The sequence below is a fragment of the Lagenorhynchus albirostris genome, chromosome 4 (assembly GCF_949774975.1).
Source record: "Lagenorhynchus albirostris chromosome 4, mLagAlb1.1, whole genome shotgun sequence".
NCBI lineage: Eukaryota > Metazoa > Chordata > Mammalia > Artiodactyla > Delphinidae > Lagenorhynchus > Lagenorhynchus albirostris.
The window spans coordinates 44,477,857-44,504,788 of record NC_083098.1 but is presented as its reverse complement, the minus strand read 5'-3'; the positions used below and the strand labels follow the sequence as shown (position 1 = coordinate 44,504,788).

The following is a 26,932-nucleotide window of genomic DNA, read 5'->3' as shown; positions in this document are numbered from 1 at the left end:
CTGTATAGCAAAGTGATTCAGTGTGTGTATACACACACACACACACACACACACACATTCTTTTTCATATTCTTTCCCATTATGGTTTATCACGGGATATTGAATACAGTTCTCTGTGCTATACAGTAGGACCTTGTTGTTTATCCATTCTATGTATAATACTTTGCATCTGCTAATCCCAAACTCTTCTATGGCATTTTTAATTTCCTGAGGAATAAATTTCTAAGGCTTATTTATATACTTTGTCATGTTGTCCAGGGGATTTAAAGAATAGCTTAAAAAAACCCAATCAGATCCAAGGAAATATTCAAGGGCACTTGTTATAATCTGCCAATGAGCCTTCTTAACATTAGAGATAGATATTAATATAAAGAAAAACAATTTATGCCCCACTGAAAAAGTTAATATCTTGGGACACAAACCTTATATTTCTTGACTTTTTTCTTGGTAATGAATATACATTCACTACAGTTCAGTTCAACTAAGTGAAGGAATTGTGTTTCTTAATGTGGACTAATATATTTTGATTTTTAATAATTAAATGCTATCAGAAACAAGATCATCACTGACAGAGCCCAGAATTTTAAACAAACACCCACTTGGAGAACGGCCAAGAGCACAGAGCAAGAACTACTTAGAGAGATCACCATTTACAACAAGTAGGAATAGTAGCTTACTAATCATCTTGTATCTGATTAGAATTTATAAATTTGAGAAGTGGTAGCCTTTCCACCTGACTACTTGCTCTGCAAAATTTAGGAAGATAAGTGTAATTGACAAAAAATGCAAGTTGACCTAATTTTGCATTTTTCAATGTTATTTTTGGGTTACTATGGGGAACCTCTGTATGTCAGAAAGAAGAAGGAAAAGAGACATTTACCAGGAATATAAAAGAGCTACTCTACAGTAAAAAGTGATTGGGTATATGTTTCAACTCTATTGAGGCTCATAAGAAGATAGGTTTAAACAGTGGCGTTAAACCAAAAAATCAAGGTTTGGTTCTGTTCTCTGGAGGCTAGGTACCACATGGGCAAGGTAGGGCTGCACCACATGGCCATGCCTAACTCTGAATATCATCTCCATCAGTCCAACACAAAGGTCTGAATGATTTTGATTAGTCTTCTTCAGGAAGACCCCATTAAAATGTGTTCAAATTACCTTCGTGATATGATCCATTAGCCCTTGGCATGGAATAGTTTACCAGATCAGCTAGTTGCTACCTAGACTGGAACTCTGCGAAAATGAAGCACAGGCAGTTTAGTTTTGTTGGGAGTGTGGAAAATTATGGGAAGTTCCTGGCATCAAGTGTTTATAAGGAGGAATAAATGAGGAGCTGAAAACGAGGTTGGGGGCAGAGAAAAGGAAGCAGGAGCACCCTGGAGTGTTGCAGGATCAGCAGACTGGAAACTTTTCAAGAACAGGAAACATGTCTAGTTCGCCATTGGGCACCATTGTTCACAGGTTAAATACCACAGTGCCTGGAACGTAGTACCTGAACAAAAATGTTTATTGAACAGGTGGTCTAAATTGGGAGGTGGTGTCTATTCTGAAAGGAGAGATAGAGCTCCTTAAATTAAATTTATATACCTAACGGAGTTTGCCTAAGCCTGGCCTTGCTGAAGGCTGTAGAGACACAATGTGGATGGCGGAGGCTATAGAATTTCTTTCTGTAAGGTTTTTAAAAACAAGACAGACTGTTATCTGTCTGCAACTGTTTCTATGCAAAACAGAAGAATGATCTGAATAATTTGAATAGCCTCTGACCCTTTTCATCCTTGGGCTTTTTTTTTTTTTAATTTCAAGAAATGCATTGCAAAAGCATGTACAGCCACCATTCACCATCAAGTAAGAACAGTCATCATTTGTTGAGAGGCTGTTGTATGCCAGGCAATATGCTGAGTGTGTAACCGTGCATTGACGAATTGTTTGATTTTTTGAGAATTCCTGTGGATTTTACCATGTAGTGACACAGTCCTCCTGCAGGTGTCAGTCTTTCCCTGCAGAATGTTACCCATTGAGTCGACTTCCGCCTTACACTGAAATAGGGCTGAGAAACCAGTGATTTTTAAAGTTGGTAACACTAAGGTTAAACAAAAAGATCGATTTATTACCTATATCTGAAATGAACTTCCTAAATATCAGCCTGACCATTAGAAAGTTAAATTCAAAAAACTTTTTAAAAAATAGAAACCTTGGTGATTAAGTTCACATACTTTTTGAATGGCTTTGCAGTTTTACCTTATCTTTAGCCTAAAAGAAGGTAATTTTTCCTATTTTCTTCAGGAAAACTGAAACAAGACTCGTTTTTGCAAGGCAAGCTCAGAAGATGGATGAAAAGCTTCTGGCCTCCACTTATGCCCCGTTTTGAACCGCCCTGTCTACCTCATTTCTGACGACTTTTCCCTTTTCTCAGAGGGGTTAGTGTGACTGAGCTTGGGGAAATGACTGGTCAGATCTGACTGGTTCCTGGCAGAGGCAGAGTTCATCAGCCTCCCTTCCCTCCACCTGGGCCTCAGTTTGTCCTTCAGGCGTGTGGCCATAGCTGGTGCTGAGAGTACAGCCCTGCAGGAACATGCCAGGACAAGATGGAAGAGTAAAGCAGAATTAGCAATATGCCCAGAAATAGCACATTTTAAATTGTTATCCCATGGTTTTTGCAAAAACACTCTTCGAGGCTTGCTTCACTTTCTTGATGCTTCTGGGCAAATGCGTAAAATATTTTCACCCCTGTAGCTTCTGTATGTGGCTCTGGTGAGTCAGTATGTCATACAGTGACAGCATCTGATTTTCGGGTATACTCTTGAAACATTTAGGGTTTCGCATCTCAGAGCTGTGGAATTTTTATCTCTTCTATCAGACCCCTGGGTCCAGCTTGAAGGCAGTACTTCTTAGAGTGCGGTCTGTTGATCATCTGCCTCTCAATCGAGGGGGTGTTTGTTAAGGGAAAAAAAGGCAAAATCTTAGACCTACCTGTCTTCAGAACCATAGAACCGGATTCTCTGGAGGATTTACAAGAAACAACATTGATTCTTTCCCTCGCTGAAGTTTGAGAAGTACTGAAAAACAGTACTCCCAGGAGCCATCAGTTCCCTGAGCACAGATTGCAAGTCTGATTTGGTCCTAGCTGCCAGTTGCTATCCCTGTTCACATGGGGTATCTTCAGGGCTCTTCCCCATTCCTTATTCTCAGTTGAAGTTTATGCCCAGAACCTTTATTCACTAAAGATGATCTGAGAATCTCCCAGGGTTCAGTGCATTTTAATAAAGTCCCCACTGATAATGTCAGGGGACCCTAAATTCCAGCACATTTATTCTGGATTAAGCCTGGCATAGTCAGGACTCCCTGCTTACCTTTCTCCTTTTCTCCCCCCATCTGTCGAGTGGTATTCCTGGCCACCTCCCTTCTCTTCTGTTCTTTACCTAGCAAGAAATGATCTCTTAAGATCTGATCCTGGGTCCTTCCTCAGGGACAAACTCCTCAAGTCCTCCAGGGAGAGGTGGTTGATTAGTCACAGTGCAGGGTACTCACTGCCTCGCTGGCTAATTTGTTTCTATCAGCTTCTTGGAAGTAGTTTTCACCTTTTTTGTATCCCTGGCACCGAGCCTAGTGACTAGGACATAGTAAATGTTTACTGTGTGCTGACTCACAGAAGGATTTTCAAAAATCCTACCTCCCTCTTCTATTTCTGTAAATCAGTGTAAAGCAAATATTAATAAGTAAGCTCCTTGAGGATAAGGCCCAGGGCTTCTTCATCTTTAACATGAAGAAATGAACCTATGCATGAAAATGTGTATCTCTCACTTCTGTTTCCATGTACCAATTTGAGATACTATTATATGGAACACTAAGGGGAGGGGCCATATCTCCCTCATATCCAGCTCTTGACATAGTATCTAGCACATACTAGCACTTGCTAAATGTTTACTGAAATAAAATTCAAGAAGCTACCAAGAAATCACTCTCCGTGAACTCATGTAGTACAGCAAGAAAAGACAGCCTAACTTTTACATATGCACCTGGAATGTTCTCCCAGACAGAGAGTTAAAGAACTTGTCCTGGGTGCTGCACTGGGTAGAGATGGATGCAAGACTAAAACCCAGGGTTGCTCAGGTCTGGAGGAGCCATTCAGCAGAACAGAAAGATGGGGTGCTTTGCTGGGTCACTGGCTGGGGAGCCCCCCAGTGAGGGTTGTAGGTAGTCCTCATTTTCCAGAGACGACCATTCAGTACATACATGTCATCTTCCACCAAGCAGTTTTGCTTGTCCATCCTCTAAGTGTAGTCTAGGGGAAGAATCTAGGAGGCCTTGTAAGGATTAAAGTCCATTATATGATAGTTTTAGTATGTGCATTTCTCCATCACAGGTGGGAAAAAACCCCTTTTTGAGCCCGTTGTAATGCAGCATATAGAAGGTAGGGGGCAGTGCTGGAATACAATATATATGACAGAGGCAGAATTATAGAGGAGGTGACTTAGGCAAACTTAAGGGTCCTTTGGAGTCAGTTGGTTGAATTTTCTTGCTTTAACAGCATCCACTACCAGCACCAGCAAAAATATTAGTGATCATGTATTTCATGGCTGGGGAGTGGCAGCGTTGATCTTTTGAACCCAAGTCTACAGATTTTTAGTTCACAATGTTTTTTATTACACTGTAATATGATTTCTTTCAGTAGGTTTTTTTGTTTGTTAAAAATAACTACCTATTTTTCCAGATTATAAGAATAGTAAATTATCCTTATAAAATTCAAACTTAGAGACATGGATGTCTAAGAAGGTAAAAGTTTCCATTTTCCCAACTCCCTTCCATATATAAGTAATGTTAACAGCTCAGTATATATTCTTATACCTTTGCTTATATATGAACTTATATCTTTTTAATAGAAGTAGAAACATATTATGGATACTTTTTTCCATTGGAAGCTTTATGCAAAGTGCACCAAGACTTGTTCAACGCACATATGGACTAATAGGTTTATGCACAGCTTTTTTGAGCTAATATATGTGGTTACTTTTGATGTTGGTCCTGCAGCTCCTAACAATTGTTCTTCTCCTGTTGTTTTCCAGATTAGTGTTATTGTGATTTTAGCCCTTTTAATTTGTAACACATGGTGTGATTCAAACCACTGAGTCTTAGCATCTGTCAATGATAAGATCATTCTTTTTAGTGATATAAGGATGGTTGCCCATAATGTGGCAGAATTTGGCTTTTCATTTTTTGTTATGTTATTAATCACTGTAAAAAGGAACTTGTGGTAATTTTTTTTTCTTCTTAAGCTTCAGTGAGTATCCTGAAGTCTCTTTTAAATTTCCACACAAAATGAAAACTAAGGTGGTTTTGGATTTTCCAAAGCAAAACTATTTTTCTCTGTCCCCCAGATTTGTATTCTAAGTCATTTATGTAGCACTAGCTGACACTGCTCTCTCACACCTGGGAATCTTGTATGCTGCAGTCATAATGATGGAATAGGGCAGTCTGGCGTGAGCAGTGGATGGGACTAACGTAATGGAGCCACATTGAGGCCACTGATGTGCTTAGAAGAGCTCACATTAGGACTACCTGTGACCTGTCTTCTTCAATACTGTCCCTGATGTTACTGATTTAAGGGTCTGGTTTTTTCCTTTGAACTCTTTCTGTTACTCTGTTTAGAACTATTTATTTCTCATTTCATTCCTTTTAACTTCAATTTTAGTATGTATTTCTTCTGATATAATTTATCTACATATATACACTTTATGAATATAGTAGTAGTATTATATATTATATATACATACACTTTATTAGTACAGTATTACTTGCTTAACATATAAAGAAATATACATTTTTGGTATTGGGTGTATGTGCTCAAATTTTTTTTCCTGATGGTGGTGTACGATAAAAAATATTTGAGACCACTGAACAATATTATGAATTTCTTGTGGACTTAGATCATGTCTCTTCTTCTTGATATCCCTAATTGCTTAGCACAATGTCTGGCCCATAATAGAGGATTAATAAGTATTGTTGGCTGGCTGGCTGGCTTGCTGGATAGATGGATAAATTAATAAATCATGTGACTGTGTTTCTCCTTTTGAGTAGGAGGTCATCTTAAGTTACCATTTAGTAAATACTTCAGGTACTAAGGACACATCTGGGTGATCAAGCAACTAGACTCTGATAATTGATCTAGATGCTATGTTTGGATGAATTAAAAACTGATTCAGCTTGCCACATTTTCCAACAGTCCACCAGACTGATGGATTACCACAAAATAAATGGTGAATATGATTGAGAAATTTTATGTAACCCTGCTCCCCAGGATCCATTTGTCTTAAATATTATTGGAATCCTATCTAGGGTTTAGCAAATGACATGATCTCCACAAACGTTTATGTTTAGATTTCTTTATATTTCTTCTCCCTTTGGTAAAAAGGTCATGTGGTCAGAGCAATACAATGACATGATCAGGGATGAAGAAACAGGGAGAAAAGAAAAGTCCTGAAAAAGGTTTGTATGGCTCATATTCAACTGAAATGTTGACCCCCCCCCAACATTAGTCTTCTCACCCCCAACTCTTTAAGGTGACAGTGAGGGGACTGAGGGTCATTGCCAAGCAACAGCGCCTCTGACTCAGTCTTCACTTCACCTCTCCTGTGGCTGATTCTTTCCTACGTTACTGCCATTCTTGATATTCCCTTCTACAACTACGTAAAACAGGACCTAGTACATAGTAGGAACTTGAAAACTGTTTGTGTATGAAACATGTCTTCTCTGTATAATTTGAGCTCCCGTACATGCAAACGTACATGTCTTTGGTTGTGGAGATGGTAGTCACGTGCCGGCCAGGGCAGGGCTGGGGGGCGTGGCATAGCATCAGCACACTCCTCACCCAGCGTGGCTTGGTCAGGCGGTTCTGCTCAGCACCACCTGTCTGCCTGTTGGTGAGGGAATGGCTGTTATCTCCTTCAGCTTTATCTTCTTTGTGATCCTCTTCCCCTGTGCAAATAGATAATAGACAAAAAGGCAGGTTGGACACTATAATAAACCCTGTGCTCTTTCCATCAGAATTTTCCACATCAGATTCAGCTTGGTGCATTGCTGATGTTCTCTTAATTTTGTATGGTTGTTTTAACGATGTGGGCAAAATAGAAGGAAATGTGAATTTCTATAAATGGGGGCATAGTTTGGAGTCCAGCTGTGAATTATACGAGTGTGTAGTTGTTGATAAGACCATTTTCTGCCTCTCGCTCTTCTATTTTTGCCTTGCTCAAAATAACATATTAGACATGAATGCCCTCTGTTAGTGCTGGTACCATGATATTCCTGACCAATTTTACAAGAGAAGAAAAGTGCACTGAGGCAGAATGGTTTCTACTAGCCAATGAGGTGAAAGTTATTCATATACTCTTCTTTTTATTTTAATTCAAGTTAACCTTTCAAAAAAGGTTTTAAGGGCCAATTATATGTGTCAGTGATTTTCCTTTATAGTGGGTGATTTAACACATGTTACAATATAGCTGTCTTTTATGCTGGAAGAAGAATCTGAATCTTCCTCAGAACCATAGTAGAGAAATTGTTTATTACTCAAGATCTGGAACATACAATTTTTAGCCATTATTGGTAGAGTTACACTTTTTTCTTTATTGTCTGTGATAGGTACAAAGTGTAAGCCACAAACTCAGGCAGGCAAAAGGTATAATTTTATTTTTCTAAAGCTTGCTTAACTTCTATTGTAACCCGTAACTGAGCTGAATAATGCCCCTCCCCAAATTCATGTTCAGGGACTTCCCTGGACGTCCAGTGGTTAAGAGTCCACGTTTCTGCTATGCGGTGCGTGGGTTCAACCCCTAGTCAGGGAACTAAAATCCCAAATGCCGCATGCGTGGCTCAGCAAAAACAAAACAAAACAAAACAAATTTGTGTTCACCGTGAGTCTGTGGGTGTAATGTTATTTTAAGATAGGGTTTTGGCAGATATAATCAACTTAAGATGAGGTCATGCTGGATCAGGGTGGGCCCTAATAAGAAGAGTGGAACACGTGAACAGAGTCAGGGAGAAATGTGCAGGTGGGGTCAGAGATTGGAGAGATGCATCTACAAGTCAAAGAAGGATAAGGATTGCTGGCAACCATCAGAAGCTGGAAGAGGCAAAGAAAGATTTTTCCCTAGAGACTTCAGCCCTGCTGACATCTTAATTTCAGAATTTTAGCCTCCAGAACTATGAGAAAATGAATTTCTGTTGTCTTAAGCTACTCACTTTTTGGTAATTTGTTATGGAAGCCCTGGGAAACTAATATTCAGCCTCTTTTTAAGTTGGAGTAGCAGAAAATTAACCTTATTAAATTTGGGGAATCCTTCCTCTTTCTCTGGAGTTACTTTAAGTAGCAGCAAGATGTGATGTTGAAGTGGGGACCATCAGATCCTTGACATCACCAAGCCACACTGGTGTCCCTGATCCCTAAGCTGTCTCCCAGTTGGCCTGCACCTACTTCTTCTCTGAGATATTAACATCTCCCAGGACTTTAAACTAGGACAATAGATTGCAAATCCCCTCTGTTCTTGAACCCCACAAACCTATTTGGTGGTGTTGCCACCTCTCCAGAACTTGGCCTAAGGAATGGCTCAGAGTTTATTACTGATGCATGTTCTCATTATTGAGGATTATTTTTCTAGCTCTTTATTTTTCTTCCCCCTTGTGGTGGGAAGGAGGTGGAAAATTCTTGCTCATTCATGTAGCTTTCTCTGAGATCTTTTTTCCGTGTCTTAATTCTTTTTTTTCCCCTAACAGTGTAAATTAGTGACTTTCAACTGGAGGTAATTTTCTCCCTAGTGGTCATTTAGAGATGTCTGGAGACATTTTTGCTTGTCACAGCTGGGGAGTGGGAGGGTTGCTACTGGCATCTGGTGGGTAGAGGCCAAGGATGCTGCTAAATGCACAGCCCCCAATACTTCCCAATTCCTCTTTGATGTAAATTAATTATTTACATTAAAATATAAAATAGAGCATAGCATTTATTGGGACTTCTGAACTGGCTAGATAGCTAAACCACCTAATTTAGGAGGAGAAAAAAAATCTCCTTTGGAGCCCAACCTTTTTCGGTTTAGTGGAGGTGTTCGGATGACTTAGGCAAGTGCATATTTTAGCTAATTCATGCCAGGCTGTGAAGAATGTTGGGCTGAGAATGTATAAACATTCCTGCTTTTCTTATCAGCTGTTTAAGCAGGCAACTTCACACCTCTGGGCCTTGGTTTTCTCATGTGTTAGAGGTTTAAACTAGGTTATCTCTGAAATTCCTTCCATTGAATTTTTCCCTGTGATTTAGGAACAGATTGTGAACAGAAATAATTCTTATATACAGATTCTTAAAGGTACTAATAAAAATCATCTTTTTTTCATGGCATTCTTTGGGAATATGGAGATTGCTAGTTGTTCAATAAAATTTATTCTCTTCTTTCATGTGCCCATAAATTAGAGTAAAAGGATAAGCTTCTATAATAAAGAGACCCACCAATATAGTGACTTTAAAAAAACAAGACCAGACCACATTTCCCATATTCCTTTGCGCTTGGATGTGCTTAAGTTCTCTCCAATAGGTGAGGGGAGGTGAGGTATCTAAACTCTGACCCTAGTCCTGAAGGCAGTGGGTGTGCCTCCTTCATGCCTTCCATTTTCCTCCAGCTGGAATCCCTGGTCATCCATTTTCAACCATCTAGGTGACAGTGATGCCCTGGAACCTCAAATGATGGAACAGAGCAGAACTGTCCCACCAAATTGCATTGCTGTCCTCAGAGCTCTTTGGTGTAAGACACAAAATGGTTTTTTTAAGTCACTATATTGTTAGGTGTTTTAATTATAGCAGCATAGCTTTTTACCATAATAAGTAGAGGAATTCTCTACATAAAGACTAAAACAGCAAATTTTTAAAAAGGTGCATGTTGTTATATCCAGTATGAGGTGCTAGTGTTGACTCAATATTTCATCACCAAAATATAAGTGAAACATTTTAAAGCAAGGAGAGGATATAGAAAAGATTAGGTCTATCTTGTTCATAATCTCTTTCTTTGTCACCTGGCTCTGTACCATTTTCTCTTGTAAATTCTGTACCAAATAATAATCCTCATAATCTACTTTGAGGTGACCTGTTTTGTTTTAGGCATGACCTCTGTGATCAGAGAATTATCAGTTTCTCTATCTGCAGTTGCTCAAGTTTAGACTTAGTGTATTTTCTTTCCTACCATACTATTCCTCTTCTGGCTCTCTCTCTTTCTGGACTTAATGCATGGCTGGAACATAGGGCATGTGGCTATCACCCCTGTGTCTATGCACAATTGTCTACTGTAGCCATTTGGAAAGAACACCTGGGAGAGATTTCTTCCCTTTATGCTGCAGGAAGGTAGAAGCAGAGGTAAAGGGGACTGGTGGTTTAGATCATCTTGGCTTTTATTGGAAAGGCAACAACTTCTTTCCAGTATTCTATAAAAATCACTACTGTGTGGCACATGTTCTCTTTGGCTATTTTTATTGTGACTCATCTGTAAATTATAATAGTAGTAATTATTAAGTATTAGTTCAAATATTATCCTAACTCTGAACCGTCGTCATGTTAAATGAGAATTTCATGTTTTAACTATGCAAATAGAAACTATTTTGTTGGGATAGATATTAATTGAATTACAATATCATGCATAGGAGAAAGACTATACATTGAATATTTAATTTTATATATGTTCAAATGTGGACAAATAGGTTAATCTTTCTCCTATTTATTTTGTTCTGTCTTAAAGGCAAAGTTGATTAGCTGAACTGTGACCTGAATGAAAGTGGCAATGATCATCTTATCAGTCTCTCCTCTTAGCTTTCTTTATACGGACCCATCTTATGTACTTGGCATAGGACAGCTTGCAATATGGCTGCTGTTTGAAATGAAAATCCTTCCTAGGTTAGTAAGGTGATTTGGGTTAGAATTAGTTCAATGACTTTGTTTTTTTAATGAACTTGAAGTATAACTTCTGCTGATAATTTTAAATTGGTTTTTTGGCAAGAAAACTTTTTGCAAGCTTTAACTTGATATTAGTTCATGCGGGCCTACATAATCGATTTTTGTTTTTCAAGTGACAAGATGAGAATTTAAATCCATACTTGCTTGCTGTGACTTCCTTTGGACTTGACAGGGAGACCCACCTTTCTTCTGCTGTTCTGAGTAGGCAGCTGTGGATAGTTTCACAGGAAGCAAATCCCCAATAGGGAACTTTTTGGAGTTGTTGCATTTGCTCTTTATGCTCTCTGTGTTTTGATACACTGAACAAGGAATGTTGATGAGACATGAGGCAGAACAGCTTGTTCCTCCACAGCTATTTTGACTTTGCAATGCTGGCAATAGTAAAAAGAAAAAAAAAAAGTTTAGTGTGTTAACTAAGCAAACACATGGCGCTTGGAAGAAGGCTACGGAACAGCTAGGTTATTCTTGGTATCAAGAACCCTATTGCCTAGGGACTTTGAATTGCAGTTCATGAATGCATAGTACTTGGAGTTCTACATTTCTCTAGGTGTCCTTTGTCTCTGGGTGTGTTAATAGGAGCAAAGGGTGTTGCTAATGACGTAAAATCCAAGTTGTGTTCAAGAATCAAATTTTAGTACAAAGAAGATGCCTTAGAAGAAGTGACACCTCGAAGGATTCAGAATGTGATTATGGAAACAAAATTTGTTAAAATAAATACCCATGCTACTTTGGCTATTAATAAATATAGATTATCCTGAAGAAATAGAAAATATCAATACTGGGGATTGGTTTGATTAGTGGCACTGCTAGGGATTTTAAAACAATGTGGATTATAAGCTTGATTTTGTGAGTTATTGCTGCTGTTTTTCACAGAAGTGATAGTGTGCCAGCTTTGAGCCAAGGCTTAAAGAGGCACAGCAAGCTTCCACCTGCCTCCTTTAAGCACCTACAATCTGCCATGAGAAGAACATGCCATAGGTAGCCACAGTTCCTTTTGCCAGGGTCCCAGAATCAGAGATGCAAGGAACCAGCCTGAACATTGGCCAAGCTGAGCCTAATTGAGCTCAGCCAATCCACTGCCAGCCTGCAGCCCTGTGAGGGAAAAATAAATATTTTGTTGGTTTTAAACTCTTGAAATTTGGTGGTTGTTTCTTATGCAGCATTATTATAGCAAAACCCGACTAATACACTTTTATGAGAGGTCTCTAATTTCAGGCTGTTGGTATGTGAGAACCAGAGCATATCTGACACAGTTTTTATGTACTATTTCAGATAGAAACCACTGTTACTCTCTGTGGTTTCTGCAGTGTAGTCATGTTTACTGACTACAACTCACAGTTTCTGACTCCTCTCATCTCTTTAGACTTGAACGGATCCCAGTCCTGGGTGTGGCATCTGGCATCTTAAGTGGCCACCTGAAGAGCTGGATGACACAGTCCAGAAGTCTGGTGTGCTAATTCCCATGGAACAAACTTTGATCACTGGGAAACTGAAGATGGGAGGGAGAAAGTAAGTATCCCTGACCCCTTCTTCCTCTTTTCCATGGACAATTCCAACCACACAGCCACATGGCTCATCTGAAGAAGGCCTGTATGGCCAAGCAGATGCTTCTGCTGAAGGATTTCCTCTGTCTTTTTACGACTCATCATGAAGCTGTGGCCAGCATGTTAACAAGTCATTTTGCATGGCTTTCCATCCTTTCTTGCCTCATTTCCCTTTTTTCCTCACTTTCATTGCCCTGGTTTTCACATCCCAAAGAAAGCACCACCACTTAATCTTGATCCAGGCTGTGTTTTCTAGAGACCCAAACTAACACATAGACCTAGACCATCATGTCAAGAAGAAGATGATAAAAATGGTGATTATGATGATGTCACCCAATATGTATTGATGAACACTTACTGTGTGTCAAGCAATATGATGACTGCTTCGAATTCATTTCATTTAATACTCACTACAACTCATAAACTGGGTAATATCACTACTTCATTTTGTAGAGGAAGAAATCAAAGCTTAAAAAGGTTTGATTATTTGGCCAAAATCTCATAGCAAGGAAGTGGAGCCAGCGTATAAACCCAGATATTTCCGATGTCATATCTTATGAGTTAAACCACTAAGTAGCACAAATAAACTGCAGGGTAGGTAATGGTGCCAAATTGCAATGTCTGTGTGCTCCAGAGCACCCAATACAGTACTGCATATAGTGTACATTTAATATGTAATTTATTGATTTTATAAATAATTTATTAAGCTTCTACTTATTAATAGTATTCTGATAAATATAGACTCATTCTACTAGCATTCGTAGATTGTCAATTTAAAAAAATTAGACTCTAAGAGCCATGTTTAATAGTAAAACATATTTTAAATCAGAAGATCTTTTAGAATTTTATAGGGCTAGAGAGAGACCATAACAATTATCTTTGTATGTTTTTTGAAAGTAGTAGTATTTATTTGAACCTGATGAATTTGGAATAAAACGATATTTATGACAGTAGGAGTACTCTTTTTTTTTTTTTTAACCCTTTGTTGCTTTATGGAGGCAGCTCATTGTAGTATAAAAATAGTGAACTAAAAATAAGTGGACCTGAATTCTTCCCTTGAGGTTTTCACTAACAAGCTTATAGTTTTGGGAAAATCAGTTTGGACTAGAGCTTCAGATGCATCATATGTAAAATGCAAAATTGGTTGAAGGCTATTGCTACCTCTGATAAGATTTGTGATTTTCCTGAGGTTATTGGGGAAACTATATCCAGATGGCATCTGAAGACAGAGTTAAAGGCACTCTCTTCATGATATGTTCTCTTTCCCTCTTCCAAAAATTTTTTTCCTCTCTCTGTTTCTCAGTATTTCAGATTACTTGTTCTTTAGAATTCAGTTCAAATACCTTTGTGTGTGTGTGTGTGTGTGTGTGTGTGTGTGTGTGAGAGAGAGAGAGAGATAGAGAGAGAGAGAGATAGAATATCTTTCCTGGCTTTCCTAGACAGTTTCCTACTTTTTACTCCTGAGTAACTTTACATATCTATACTATAATTCTTTCTCTATCATATGTGATTATTTGTGTCTATGTCTATCTCTCACTAAACTGTGGACATTTTCAAAACCACAACTAAACATTTACTATACTTTAAAAAGGGAATCAATTGCAGTGGTATTACAGAAGCTACATCTTTTTTTTTTTTTCCCCTAAATGCCTTATGTACTCATCGACTTTAATTAGGTATAAGCAGTTTGAGAACATTTTTTGTGATCACCAAATTCCACTTTTGTAAAGATATACTAGCTCAAATGCACAAGGAAACATGTACAAGGCTTTTTATTGTATCCTGTTTGCAATAATAAGAAACTGGAAATATTCATATTTGTCCTTTAGTAGAGGAACAGCTAAATTCTCCTCCTGTTCTCTTTCTCTTCCTCCTCTCTCTCCTCCTGTACTAGTTCTCTGCTAGTACTCCTTTCTTCTCTACCACTAGTGCTACAACCACCACCAATAACACAATATTGATGCCACTACCAACAATAATTAATTATAAAGAGCTTATTGTATTGAAGAAGGGAGTGGGGAGACAGTATTGTGGATGGTAGTAAAGGGACTTTTAAAATAATATTTCATATTTTAAAAGGACAAGACATTCTTTTTTATGGCTACCAGTTTAATCTGTTCTTTCTATGAAATCCTTACCAAGTCTAAGATTATGAAAGTATTGTCCTATGCTTTTTTCTAGATGCTTCATGGTTCCAGCATTTGTTTGAGGATCTATGTCACATCTCACATCAATTTTTGTTCATGGAGTGAGGTAGGAGTTGAGATTTACCTTTTTTCTTCATAAGGGTATCTAATCATTCCAGGATCATTTGCAAAAAGATTTTCTTTCCCCAATAAATTTACATGGCACCTTGGTTGATAATCAATTGACCATATATGCTGTGGGTATATTTCTGAACTGTCTGTTCTATTTGTTCATGTTATTTTTAAGCCAATACCACACTGTCTTGATAGCTTTATCAGCTAGTTTTAAGTCCTCCAACTTTGTCCTTTTAAAATAATATGTTGTATAATCTAGGTCATTTTCATTTCCATATTAATTTTATAATTGATTTGTCAATTTCTTTGAAAAAGATCACTGAGATTTCATTGGGTTTGTGTTGAATGTATACATCTATTTGGGCAGAATAGATAATAACAATATTGAAAATTCAAATTTATGCATGTGGTTTCTCTTTCCATTTATTCAAATCTTTAATTTTTATCAGAAATGTTTTATAGTTTTCAGGGAAGTGGTCTTGCATTACAATAACGTTCTTAGGTATTTTTGTGATGTTATTGTAAATGATACTGCTTTCTTTCTTTCACTTTTCAGTTGTTTGTTGCTAATATATAGAAATACATTGTCCCCAAAGGTTTTCCATTGCACCTTCCTTTAACCCTTTCATACCTTTGTCATCCCTATGCAATCATTAATTTGCTTTTGGTCACTGTACCTTAGTTTGCACTTTCTAGAATTTTATATAAATAGAACTATATAGATTATACTCATTTTGTCATTTATCATAAATATTTTGAGATTCAGTCATGATGTATCATGTATCAATAGTTTATTCATTTTTGTTGCCAAGTAGTATTCCATTGTGTAAATATGCCATAATTTGTTTATCCATTCACCTGTTGATGGACATTTGGATTTTTCCCAGTTTGGGCCATTATAAATAAAGCTCACATGACCATTTGTGTACAGATCTTTATAATGGACACTTTTTTTCCATTTACCTTGGGGTAAGTACCTAAGAGTGAAATGGCTGGATTTCATGGTAATCTTTTTAAAAAACTGATAACCATTTTTCAGAGTTGTTGTACTATTTTGTAGTTCTGCCATCAGTGTGTGAGAGTTCCAGTTCCTCTATATCTTCACCAACACTTGGTATCACCAACCTCTACTGATTTGTTTTTTAATCTTGATTTTAGCCATTCAAATAGGTGCATAGGAGTATCTCGTTGTGGTTTTAATTTGCATTTCTCTAATTACTAACCATGTTAAGCATCTTTTCATATGCTTATTTGCATTCATATATATATATTGGTTTTGCTTAAGTGTCTGTTCAAATCTTTAGTTCTTTTAAAAATTAAGTTAATTTTTTTCTGAATTTTGAGAATCTTTATGTATTCTAGATACAAATTTTTAAATCATGTATATTGTTTGGAAATATATTTTCCCAGCCTGCGGCTTATTGTCTCATTCTCTTAACAGTATCTTTAGAAGAGCAGAAAATTTTGATAAAGTCCAATTTTTCATTTTGTTTTTTCATAGACTGTGCTTTTATTGTATCTAAATAACCTTTGCCTATCACAGGGCTATAAAAATTATTCTCCCATGTTTTCTTCTAGAAATTTTATAACTTTAGGTTTTTACAGTTAGGTCAATGATCCATTTCTAGTTAATTTTTGCATGTGGTACAAGGTATGGATTGAAGTTTACTTTTTGATTATAGGTACCCAGTTCTAGCATCACTGTTGAAAAGACTTCTTTCTCCATTGGATTTCCTTTGCACCAATGTGGAAAACAGTTGTCCATATATGTGTGGGTTTGGAAACATATATGTGTGTTTCTTCACTGATCTATTGGTATATATTTATACAATTGTCACATTCTCTTCATTACTTTGATTATAAGAAGTCTTAAAATCAGATGGTGTTAACTCTCCAACTCTGTCTTTTCTAGGGTTGTTTTTGACTATTTTAGGTTCTTTGCATTTGCATATGTGTTTTCTGAATTTCCGTTTTTCAGTTTCTGCAAAAAGCCTGCTGGCATTTTGATTGGAGTCGGCTTGAATCTGTAGATCAATTTGGGGATAAATAACATCTTAACAATATTGAGCCTTTTGATTAATGCATATTTTATCTCTTTCTATTTATTTTGTTTTTCTTTAATTCTGTTAACAATGTTTTGAGGGTTTCAGTGGTCAGGTTTTCTATATTTTTGTGTGATTTATTCCTAAGTATTTTGTATTTTTTGATGCTATTGTAAGTGGCATTTTAAATATTCCATTTCCAATTACTTGTTGCTGGTATACAGTAATTGAATCGATTTTTATGTGTTGATCTTAAATCCTAAAACTTTGATAAGTTCACTTATTAATAGCTTTTACTCTAGGTTTCATCAAATTTTTACACAGATGATCATGTTTTCTGTGAATAGAGACAGTTTTATATGCTATTTATTACTTTAAATTTCCCCCAAGTTCTGCTTTAACAAAATCATATAGTTGGTACTCTTTTTTTGGTCTGGCTTCTTTGAAACAGTATAATTATTTTGAAATTCATTCATGATCAAACTTCCTCTATATTTGTCCTGATTTTCTGTATAATTTTCCTCTCTATTATTAAGAGTGGAGTGTTTATCTATAAATGTGTATTTGTCTAATTCTCCTTGTAGTTCTATCAGTTTGCTTTATGTACTTTGGCCTCTGTTATTAGGTCTGTAAACATTAGGATTATTATGTCCTTTTGATGATTGGACCCCCTTATCATTGCAAAATAACTCTATTTCTGATAATTTTCTTCTCTCTGGATCCTATTTTGTCTGATATAAATGTATTCACTCAACTTTTATTTTTATTAGTAAGTTTTATCTTTCTACATTTTTTGACTTAGCTTATTCAAGTCTTTATATTTAACAAATGCTTTTTTGTAGGCAATGTTTTAGTTTGGACTTACTTTTTTAAAAAATTCAGTTTGACAAACCCTAGAGTGTTGAGACCATTTATTTTCAGTAAGATTGTTGATATGGTTAGGTTTAAGCCATATTGATATTTGTTTTCTATTTGTCCCACCTGTTCTTTGTTCTGCTCTCTTTTTCTACCTTCTTTTGAATTAATTGAACATTTTTTCATAATTCTATTTTATCTCCTTATGTTTTGGCTTAAGGCTATAACTCTTTCTTTTGTTATTTTAGTTTTGCTTTAGGGCTTATAGTACACATCTTTAACTTATAAAAAAGACTACCTTCAGCCATTTCACATATAGTATAAGAACCATTTCACATATAGTATAAGAACTTGAAAATAGTGTATTTCTATTTCTTTTCCCCAACTTTTATGCTATTTCACATGCAGTATAAGACACATGGGAAAACTACCCAAGTCCAGGGTAAGAATCACCCTGAGGTAAGGGCGCCTGGCACCCAGGCAGGCCTGTAAGTAAAAATGCCATTTCACATTTCACATTTAGTATAAGACCATTTCACATATAGTATAAGAACTTGAAAATAGTATATTTCTATTTCTTTCCCCCAATCTTTATGCTATTGCTATCATACATCTTGTTTTCATGTATGCTCTAAACTGTGCACTACATTGCTATTATTTTTGTTTAACAATTATCTTTCAAGAAGATTTAAATAAGAAAAATATCTAATATCTTCAATCAAGTAGTTACCTTTCTTGTGCTAATCATTACCTTATGTAGACCCATACTTCCATATTGTATCATTTTCCTTCTTCCTGAAGGACTTTCTTTAACATTTCTTGTGGTGTGAGTTTGCTGTTGATGAATTCTTTCAGCTTTTCTGTGTCTGAAAAAGTCTATTTCACTCTTGTTTTTGAAAGATATTTTCACTGGATGCAGAATTTTAGATTGACAGTTTTCTTTCATACTTTAAAGATGTTGCTTCATTGTTTTCGTGCTTGCACTGTTTCCCACGGAAAATCTGCCATCATTTATGTTTGTACCTCTCTTTGTAATGTGTGTGTGTTTGCATGTATATGCCTTTACTCTCTTTGTTTTTTAAATATTTTCTCTATAAAACCAGTTTTGACCAGTGAGATTATGGTATGCCTTGGTGTAGTTTTTCATGTTTCTAATGACTGAGTTTGTTCATGTTTCTTGAGCTGCTTGGATCTATAAGGTTATAGTTTTTATCAAATCCGGAAAATTTTTGCCATAATTTCTTTAAACTATTTCTTTGTCCCATGCCTCTCTCCTCTCCTTTGTGAACCCCAGTTTCACATATACTGGGCTGCGTGAAGGTGTTCCACAGCTCGCTATTGCTCTACTTGTATCTTTTAAAATTTTCTTTTCTCTCTGTTTCCATTTTGTATAGTTTCTATAGCTTCAAGTTCACTAATCTTATTTTCCCCTGTTATGTTTAATCTGCAGTTAATCCGATCCAGTGTATTTTTTACTCCACACATTGTATTTTTCATCTCTAAAAGTTTGATTTGGTTCTTTTCTATATTTTCCATGTCTCTATTGAACTTTTTCAACATACGGAATGCATTTAAAATAACTCTTGTAATGTCCTTGTCTGTTAATTCTATGATCTGTGTCATTTTTTATTAAGATTCAATTAGCTATTTCCTCATTATGGAATATATTTTCCTACTTTTTCATATGCCTGGAAATTTTAAATTTCATATGGGTTTTATCCTGTTGCATCCTGGGTATTTTTATATTCCTCTAAATATACCCAAGTGTTGTTCTGGGATGCTATTAAATTACTCAGAAACTGTTTGATCCTTTGGGTCTTGCTTTCAGATTTTTTTAAATGTGAGCTTGAACAGTGTCCATTCTAGGGTTGTTTTCCACTGCTTCAGTAAAACCTTCTATATACTCAAAGCCCCATGAAGTTTTCCAGTCTGGCTGGTGAGAATAGGCATTTTTACTTACAGGCACTCTTACCTCAGGGTGATTCTTACCCTGGACTTGGGTAGTTTTCCCATGTGTCTGTGCTGATCAGTACTTTGATAAGTACATAAGGGTGGTCTCGTTGTAGATCTCTTAGGTTTTCTCTTTGTGCAGCTCTTTCCTCTCTGGTATTCTGCAATAAACTCTTGCTGCCTTGGGAGTCTTGGACCCTCATCACTATCTTCCTAACTCAGTGTGTCTCTTAGTCTCTCTTTCTGAAGACTCTCAGAGTCTTAAGACATAGTCCAAAACTAGGGCTTGCCTTGTTTCCCCCACCCCTATCTTTAGGAATCCCTATTCTTTATTTTCTGATGTCCAGTGTCTTTCAAACCATTGTTTCATATATTTTGTCTGTAATTCGTTTCAGGCAGCAGGATAAATCTAGTCCTTGTTACTCCATCATGGCCAGAAGCAGATGCACATTGATATATTTCTTTAAATTTAAAACCAACCTTGATTTTCTTGGATATACCCTACTTGACCATGTTTTTTTTTTTTTAAATACTGGTTTCAGGTTTTTTTTTAAAAATTTAGTTTATGAAGGGTCTAGTCCTTCAGTTTTCTTTTCCTGTAATATCTTTGTCAGGTTTTTTTTTTTAACATCTTTATTGGAGTATAATTGCTTTACAATGGTGTTAGTTTCTGCTTTATAACAAAGTGAATCAGCTATACGTATACATATATCCCCATATCTCCTCCCTCTTGTGTATCCCTCCCACCCTCCTTATCCCGCCCCTCTAGGTGGTCACAAAGCACTGAGCTGATCCCCCTGTGCTATGCAGCAGCTTCCCAGTAGCTATCTATTTTACATTTGGTAGTATATATAAGTCTATGCCACTCTCTCACTTCATCCCAGCTTACCCTTCCCTCTCCCCATGTCCTTAAGTCCATTTTCTACATCTGTGTCTCTATTTCTGTCCTGCCCCTAGGTTCTTCATAACCATTCCAGAGTTATGCTGGCCTCATAAAATGAGTTGGGAAGTGTTACCTCTATTTTCTGAGTTTGTGTGTTTGTATGTTTTTCTTTCTTGAATATTTAGTAGAATTCACCTGTCAAGCAAATTTTGCTTAGAGTTTTCTTTGTGGAAAGTTTTTGAGTACATATTTAATTTCTTTAATAGATAAAGACCTGTTTAGATGTTCAGTTTCTTCCAGTGTAAATTTTGAAGTGTGTGTTTTGAAGAAATGTGTTCATTTCACCAAAGATATAACATATATTGACATAAGTGTTTTCGTAATATTCCAGTAGCATTCTTTTAAAATCTGGAGAATCTGTCCTGAGAGTCCTTCTTTAATTCCTAGTAGTAATAATTTATGTTTTCCCCTTTTCACTTGATAAGACTTGCTAAGCATATATCAATTGAATTAATCTCTTCAAAGAACCAACTTTGACTTTATTTTTAATAGTTTTTTAAATTTTTAAATAGTTTCCCCTTTCCCCCTCTATGATGCATCCTGCCTCCTGCTACTTCACCAGAGATGAAAGCCCTCACTCGTCTCCTCTCTCTTAGAATGGGATCATAACTATGTAGATTTTAATTAATTTGGCTTTATTTATGTTTTCAGTTCTCTTGATACGTTAAAAAAAGCTATGATTTTTGTGTATTATCTGGCTTTTCCCTTAGTCTTAGGTTTGAGCAATCATGTCCATGATTTCTGAATTCCGATCTTTTTGATTAATTAAAAAATTTATTTTAAAGCAAGCATCTTATTAAAGTCAGAAGAATGGGTTTTCAGGCAGAGTTCTACTTTTTACTGTCTGTGTAGCCTTGGATAAACTACTCTCTGGACCTGCTTTGCCCACTTCACGAAGTAAACTTTTAGCTACACGTGGGCAAAGACTGGATCTATATTTGATTATCATTGCATCCTCAGTGCCTAGCAAAGTATCTAGTATGTACTAGGCACTAAATGGATAGTTATTGAACCAATGAAAGAGATTTGAAAGAGAAAATTGGATCTGATTTTATACATTTTAATTAGCTCTAATTTTTAAACCGAGTTGAGTTTTTTCTCACAAGTTTAAAGATTGAAATATGGCTCTTAAACAGGAAATCCATAGAAATCTGTAGATATGAAGAGGTATTCAAGTTTGATAAATACTGGGTTAGACGATGGTTAAAAGACTGGTATTTGTGTGTTTATTAAAAAATATGACTAGGAAGCTCCTATTCTCACTGGAAAGCCTCAGTTGAGAGGGAAAGCTGAGGCTGCAGGTCCATATTCTGCATTGAAAACATGGTAGTGATGCCTCGCTTGATACAAGATGCCTGCCTTGTATCTGACAGGGAACAGAACAACAGTTCAAACCCTTGGATTTGTACCAGAGCCCCAGGAAAATAACTGAAAGAGTGTGTACTTACTATCTAAAAGTGTAGTGATAATGTGAGGTGGGGGAAAAATGATCATGATATGTGTGTGTGTAGGTGTGAACACAACATATGTATGGAGAACCCTCTTTACAGGTCCTTTAAAATAACGTTCATGAAAAGTCTCTGTCCGGACTTTAGCTAAGCTACTCCATTGTATTGCTACCTCGGTCTCCGTTTCGTTTGGCCAAGCAACCTGTGGGGGACTTAAACTGATACTTAGTCCCCTCATGCAAGGGCATGCCCTGGACAACAGCCTGCAGAGTCACAAGCAAATTAAGCCCCTGACGTGACTTCTCCAACAGCCTTATGATCGTGCTTCCCCTGCCTCCCAGGGTCTTCATTTGTGCTCCCCTAGGTAAGACCCCTGTGGAGCTGACCAAAGCTCTGCTCTTTTCGGTTTCAATTGACTAATCCAGACTTAGCCCAGGAAGCCCAAAGCACTCCACCCACGACCCTCATAAGGGCCTGTGCCCCAGGTCCTGTTGTTCTCTCTGTGCCTGCACCCTGCCTTGACTTTGTGGTGTGGTCCCTTGAGGCATGTTGTGTACTTCCTCTAGGACCTGTGAGTGATCAACTTCTCCCTTTCAGTTTCTATTGTGGTCTTTTGTTGACTACCATGTGGCACCCTGTGTTCCACTTAACAAAAGTTAACAAAGTCCTAACATTCTTTGATTTAACAAAAATAACCAACATTTATTGAATAGTCTGTGTGCCACTCTCTGTTCCAAGTTCTTCACAAAAAGTTTAATCCTTATAGTAACACTGGGAGACTGGTACTATTTCTGTCCTCATTATTCAGATAAGGAAGTTGAAACACATAAAAGTTAAACTTGTCAGCATTTCACAGCTAGTAAGTGATAGAGCTGGGCTTGGACCCCAGATAGTCAGGATCTAGATCTTGTGCTCGTGACACCTCTGCTATGGTGCCTCCCTGGAAAGCATCTTAGTATATTCATTGTTGTTTCTGCTAATATTGTTCTTATTATTCTGTACCTTGTTGGTAGATACTCGCTATGAATTTGTTCTTGTTGGATTTCTACAGTCTTTGTTTCTTACAAAGCTTAAACTCCTGCCTTCTCTTTTTTACCATTCTTTTTTCTTTTCTTTTAGAGATCTTAGTTTTTTGACAAATGAAAAATTTATATATTTAAGGTATACAACATAATATTTTGATTTATGTGTACATTGTGAAATGATTACCACAATCAAGCTAATTAATATATTCATTACTCCACATATTTACTTTTTTTGCAATGAAAACACTTGAAGATCTAATTTTTTTGTTGTTTTTTTCATTGCCTCCTTTTTATTGAAATACGGTTGATATACAATATTGTTTTAGTTTTAGGTATACAGCAAAGTGACTCAGTCATGTTATTATTTTCCACTTTAAGTTATTGAATATAGTTCCCTGTGCTATACAGTGAAGGATCTACTTTTTTAAAGCAAATTTTAAGTATGTAATATAGTATTATTAACTGTAGTCATCATGCTATACATTAGATCCTAGAACTTATTCATCCCGCATAACTGAAACATTGTCTCCCCATTTCCCCCCACTTCCCTGGCATCCACCACTCTACTCTCTGTTTCTGAGTTCAGCTATTTTAGCTTCTGCCTTTATTATCCCAAAGCTTAGCCAGGGCTTTTTGTTACCCTTGAAATGAAAGCTAAATCAACAAACATCTGTTACAGCACTGCTACTAGAATGACTATATTTTAGAACTGCAACTCTTTTTTTCTGAATCTGGTGCCATAACTATTTGAACTAAAGATATTTGAAAGTATCAGTCAAGGTGCTAGAGCAGCAGTGGTGATAGCAGCTCCAGCTGTAGTGACAACAGTGAATGTGGCTGGGTCCATGGATGAGATAGACAGATTTAATGGTGGCAGAGGAAATGCTGGGATTTCACATCTTTGTGTCTTCAAAATTGACTTACTGAACACAGATTCTGGAAGTACAGTGGGGAAAAATATGGAAACAGCTCTCTCCCTCATGTACCTTATAGCCTATGGAAGGGAGATCAATAGCTCATGGATAATAAAAGCAAACACTTGAATAGAGCTTACTATGTACTGGACACCTTTCCAATTGCCTTACATGCACTATTTCATGTATTCCACCCAATAATCCTAGGAGGTGGGTACTCTGATCTCCAGTTTGCAGATGAGCAAACTGAGGCACCAAAGGTTAAGAAACTCGCTCAAGATCCCACAGCTCATAAACGACAGAGCTGATATTTGAACCCAGGAAGACTGGCTCCAGAACCTGGTCCCAAACACCATCCTAGTCTACTAACAAATGGTGAGTCAACTAACAACTGTGAGAAGAGCTACAGAGACAATGAGAGGATGAGTATTTTAGTATTTTCAAAATTTACAAAATAATGTAAATTATTTTTACATTTTTGGACATCTGTGGAGTGGTAAATGTGTTCCTAAATATTAGATATAATTACAAGGAAATATGTTTATATAAATCTATTTGGTAATAGGTTCTGAAGAGTTTTGTTTTAATCGGGATTTTGGATTATACATGACTTTGAACCTAGTCTGGAGGGTCTCGGAAGCCTTGCCTGATGAAGTGATGAGGGGGGGTGAAAAGACTCAGCCAGGGAAAGGGGAGTGTGTGTGTGTGTGTGTGTGTGTGTGTGTGTGTGTGTGTGAGGGGTGGAGTGGCTGGCGGAGAAGCTGGAGGAATGTTCCAGGCCCAGGGAGAAGCTCATTCATAGGGCTTGTTGTAGAAACATCTCTGTAAATACCTTCAAAGTCAGGGGTAACTTGTGATTCTTTAAAATGCAAATTCACTTCATGTATAACTTTCAGGTCCTATTTTGTAGCATAATGCAAAAATGATGCTGGGTTTGTATATGCCTTTAAGCCAACTGTTGAGCACATATCTCTTATGCTTCCTGCTTTTTAGGCAGTGAATGGCAAGAAGAAAAAGCTTGGGAATCCTGGAAAGCTAAGGTTATGTCTCAACTTCTTAGTCACAGTCATTTCTCAATTATTTGGGGTTGTGCTCTCTGTTTTTGTTTGTTTTTGTTTTTTTATTAATAGAAAATGTCTTAAAAGTGCATGTCTGAAGGCTTTCATTGCTTGTAGCTGTCTGGTAACCATCAAACACCCCCCAAGCTAGACAATCAGGTTAGTTCTGAGCCCTATACCTGAGCCAATGGGTCCTTAAAGAGGAAGCTATAGTTTAAGCAAAGGCAAAAGGAATTTGGAGGGCTGTGGATTCAAGTATTACAAAGACAGAGTAGAGGAATGTGAGAAAGGGAAGAGGAAGAGGAAGACTGAAGCACTGAGACTACTTCTTTGCTCAATTTGGTTCTCTTCTAATATGTAGAAAAAAGAGATTAACTAGGAAGCAAATAGAAATTAGATTTTTAGCAAGCTTTTAGTGATTTCTCATTAAGTGACACATGGTGTTTAGTGTTCCTAATGAGTTGCACTAAAATCATTTTTACATTTTTGGACATCTGTGGAGTGGTAAATGTGTTCCTAAATATTAGATATAATTACAAGGAAATATGTTTATATAAATCTATTTGGTAACAGGTTCTGAAGCGTTTTGTTTTAATTGGGATTTTGGATTATACATGACTTTGATTTGTCTCCTCCTTTATCCCCATTGATTGAGAGCTGACTGTATTAGGTGTCTGAACCTGAGTGGACACACCAGATCTCTTTGAACCTTTGTTTCTCGATCTATAAAAAATGAAGCCACTCCCTGGTGGCACAGTGGTTAAGAATCCGCCTGCCAGTGCAGGGGACACGGGTTCGAGCCCTGGTCCGGGAAGATCCCACATGCCGCGGAGCAACTAAGCCTGTGGGCCACAACTACTGAGCCCACAAGCCACAGCTACTGAGCCCGCGTGCTGCAACTACTGAAGCCCGTGCGCCTAGAGCCCGTGCTCCGCAACAAGAGAAGCCACCGCAACGAGAAGCCCACGCATCACAATGAAGAGTAGCCCCCGCTTGCTGCACCTAGAGAAAGCCCGCGGGCAGCAACAAAGACACAACACAGCCAAAAAAAAAAAAAAAAAAAAATGAAGCCAATATCTCTATTACTCAGGATATTTGTAAGGATGGCATAGATAATATGCAGCAAAGTGTCTTGTGTAAGGTCTGGTACAGGCTAGATGCCCGAACCATTTAAATTCCCTTCTTTCCCTCCTTCCTTCCTTCCTTCCGGCCTGTCTGCCTTTTTTCCCCTGTCTTCCTCCCTTCATCCCCTCCTGGCAGTGGAGTAGAATGTACAGAGGCCATGTCTTAGGTTTGCTACTCAGAGGCTGGTGAGCTTGACTTAATCTTTCTACTCCTTAGTTTTCCCATTGGTAAAATGAAAATCTATTCAATAAGCCCCCTAGGAGTCCAGCAAGTTATCAAATTCTACAATCCATTTTTTTGATTCTTGAGTTATGCATGAAAATATTTGAGTGTACTTTCAGTCACAAAGTTGTTCCAATTTCTGCCTGTCCAAAAGAAGGTTTTGATCCTAGCTTCCCCCCGCTGTAAACCTGGGGAAAATTTCTACAAAAACAGCTTGACTAAATTTATAGGCTCCCAGCTGACTTAGCAGAATCCAGGCAGCTGAATGGATGAGTTTCTCTTAGCACAATGATGTTTGGTTACACAGCTGCAGCACTGGGGAGAAGAGACTGAACCAATATTTATGGCATGAGACTGTGACTTGAACTTTAAAACTAGTTCTTCTGCAGGATTTAGATCATGCTTTTTCATTTCCTTGGAAATATGAATAGCCATGTATGGTAGGCCACATAATGCCCTTCCTCCCACAAGATGTCCATTTTCTAATGCCTGGAACCTGTGAATATGTCAATTTACAGGACAAGAGGGATTTCGTGTGTGATAAAGTTACGGATTTTGAGATAGGGAGAT

At 37.3% G+C, this 26,932-nt stretch overlaps 1 long non-coding RNA gene across 2 annotated transcripts in view; it reads left to right on the top strand.

Annotated features, from left to right (window-relative positions):
- LOC132519275 (uncharacterized) overlaps positions 1–26,932 on the top strand; it is a 306,468-nt gene that overhangs the window by 16,138 nt on the left and 263,398 nt on the right. Inside the window, exons 1-2 of one of the 2 annotated variants that reach the window (XR_009540137.1) lie at positions 12,371–12,484; positions 14,701–14,772. This is a non-coding gene — a long non-coding RNA (uncharacterized LOC132519275). Of the gene's footprint in view, positions 1–12,370; positions 12,485–14,700; positions 14,773–26,932 lie in introns of those variants that run through there. The other variant, XR_009540138.1, reaches the window with a different exon arrangement.